We start from the raw sequence: 2,767 nt of genomic DNA on the forward strand, positions 1-2,767 counted from the left end.
TTACGAGCAAGTATACCTGTGCGTCAACCTTTGAAAAACGCGGTTTTTGACCTTAAGCCCAGATTTTGGGGGTGTATTTAAAATTCTGAGTATGCAGATTTTACTGCTTGAATAGACCTACAACAAGTGTGAACCTCGAAAAAACGATATAAACTTTTTTCTGTCACTCAGTGTTATTTAGATCGTCTTTAATTATCTGTATACCGTCGTACAAAACCGCGTATCAACAAAATGCCAAGCCGCCTATGTGAGGTCGCATAAATTATTATCTAGATAGTAAAAACACTCATATTTCAAAATGGTTCTCTTTTTTATAAAGCAATCGCATTTCTGGATAGTATATTTTAGGACGAATGGATAAGGATTGAGCCAACAGCTTTTGTAAGGAAATCCAATTTTTGGCAGCAAATGTCAGCTACGCGATTTTGCAGAATGACGATACGCGGTTTTGTGCTTTATACGACCATATGCATGTATGTATATGTAAATATATAGCCAGCAAAAACTGCGGAAAGAGATCCGAAAACTGAAAGGAAGGTGAATAAAAAAGTGCCACGAAGGGTTGTGAAACGAATACTTTTCCGGTTGTTTTTCTGAAATTTTTCATTCTGAACTTCACATATGATTTTCCATAATTAATTATACTCAGAAATTAAGTATACTTTTATAAATATTTTTTAATATGTTCGTCTGCCGGCATTAGAACCTGGGACCTCATGAAAGCTTACAAATAGTCGCACGCTTCTCTGCACACTCAGCTACTGTCGAATACGTATATGTACATGTTTTCAAATGTTCAGTTTGAACAAATATTTTAAAATTATTAAAGGTACTCATATATACGCGCAAGTTTCATATTTGGGCAATTGGACAACTTTGTGCCATGTGTTTCGAGAATAATTTTATATTTTATGCAATTTCTGACATTTAATTATTTGACTATAATTAATTTATAAAGTTGAACAATTGAAACTCAAATTTGAGTAAATATTTAGGTCTTGCCGCAGTTATTTCGAAAAAGCGTTGAGCACAAACCAAAATGGATGTAAACAAAATAGCTGACTGAGGGTTGCACACAACACTGCGCAAATTTGCGATACAAAAATGCCGTGCAAAGTTTCCCTTTTTGTGCAAATGGCATTCCATACAAATTTTGACATTTCATTTGCGAGGGTTTAAAATTGCACGGTTTGCGAGAGTTTTGCGCTTTTAAATGAGTACCCTTATTGTTTTCAAATAACGTGATATTTTTCTGTAGTTTTCGGATACGTATATTATATTATATATTAAAATTTTACCAAAACTGGAAAATACAAACGTTCACAAGCACGAAATGGCAATAGCGCTCAACAATATTTGTATATTTGTCACCGGCATTTGTCATCAAGTGGCAAATCAGATATTTGGTCATTTGCGTAATTTTTATTTGGTTTATGTAGCAGCATTGCGTTCACACGATTTGGTCACCAGGGTTGTTTTTGATTTACCACAAGAAGGCAAATATTTGGCTTTTCTGATAAATGGCAAATGCAATTTAGCGTTCACATGATTTGTCTATGAATTTGACAAATTTTTAGCCAAATGTACAAATCGTGTGATCCCAGCTTAAGGAATTTAATTTTTCGAAGATCTGACCTTTGACCCGTTATAGCACCTGTAATGTAAGTTTTCACAAAAAAAGTTATATACCATATAAATATGAGAAAAAGGCGGACCACGTCTGTATTTTTATTTTTTTGCTTTTTACATGCAATAATTAAAAATAATTTTTTACCAAAGGTCCAATTTCGAACTTCGAAGGCCCATATCTCGATTTCGGAGGCTAACTTCGAAAAAGGGAGAAATCTCTGTTTTACCTATGACTCAATCTCCTAAAAAAAATTGGTTTGGCCCAATACCCAGAGAAAAAAGTTGATTTTGCCGTACAGTGTTATCATAGATCAGTAACGGTAAGTCTCGCCTTCAATTTGGTAATTATTACGTACTGATCGAGTAACCTTTACCAAAGTTATATCGAAAAACTTAAGTGGATCTCCAGTTTTTTTTTCTAAAAAAGAATCTCTTCAATTGTATAAATAACTTTTAAATAAAATAACCGGATTACAGAAACGAGTGACTTTTTTCGTTCAAGCTGAATGCAAAGCAATATCGGCCAATTGGAGAGTCCTCAAAAGGATTTCTCAGGATTTGTTAAGGACTATTGTATTTACCTATAGTCTTTTTCACATAATGGAATTAACTAAAATATTTATATCTAAACACTTTTTCCACGTCCCCTACTTTCATATAACGGCATATTTAGAAACCGCAAAAAATGTGCTTCTTCGGTGACTAATGAAACCATTCCGCTCCGATTTTCAAGACTGAATAAATGGACTTAAAATGGGAATTTCTTAACCTAATTTTATTTTGTTAATGTATGCAAATACTAATGTGCTTGAAACTACTATTAACTTATCAACCGATTCTTAACCTTGGTCAATACATGTTTGACTTTATTCAGCACGATCTTGAAAACTGACCAAATCGGCGTGACCAAGTACATGGTCCTTTTAAGATTATATAAACATCCGAAAACTTTGAAACGTTTGAAATAAGTATCGTCTCACTTTTTCTTATTTTTTACTCGGTTGCTGGAGTAATGAAGAATTAAAAATTCATAAGGGCAAATTATAGTTTTTGTAAGTTTTATCTTAATATCTTAAAAACTTGTAGACTTATTGAAAAATGATAAATGAACGTGAGGTAATAAATTTAATAACCCTTA

At 33.0% G+C, this 2,767-nt stretch overlaps 1 protein-coding gene across 1 annotated transcript in view; it reads left to right on the forward strand.

Moving 5' to 3' along the window:
- Nucleotides 1–2,767, forward strand: part of LOC118749172 (E3 ubiquitin-protein ligase listerin-like) — a 74,112-nt gene that overhangs the window by 70,086 nt on the left and 1,259 nt on the right. The gene's annotated exons all lie outside the window — the stretch shown is intronic.

Source organism: Rhagoletis pomonella, unplaced genomic scaffold, assembly GCF_013731165.1.
Source record: "Rhagoletis pomonella isolate Grant_MI unplaced genomic scaffold, Rhpom_1.0 Rhpom_scaffold_00014, whole genome shotgun sequence".
In the NCBI taxonomy this organism is placed as follows: domain Eukaryota; kingdom Metazoa; phylum Arthropoda; class Insecta; order Diptera; family Tephritidae; genus Rhagoletis; species Rhagoletis pomonella.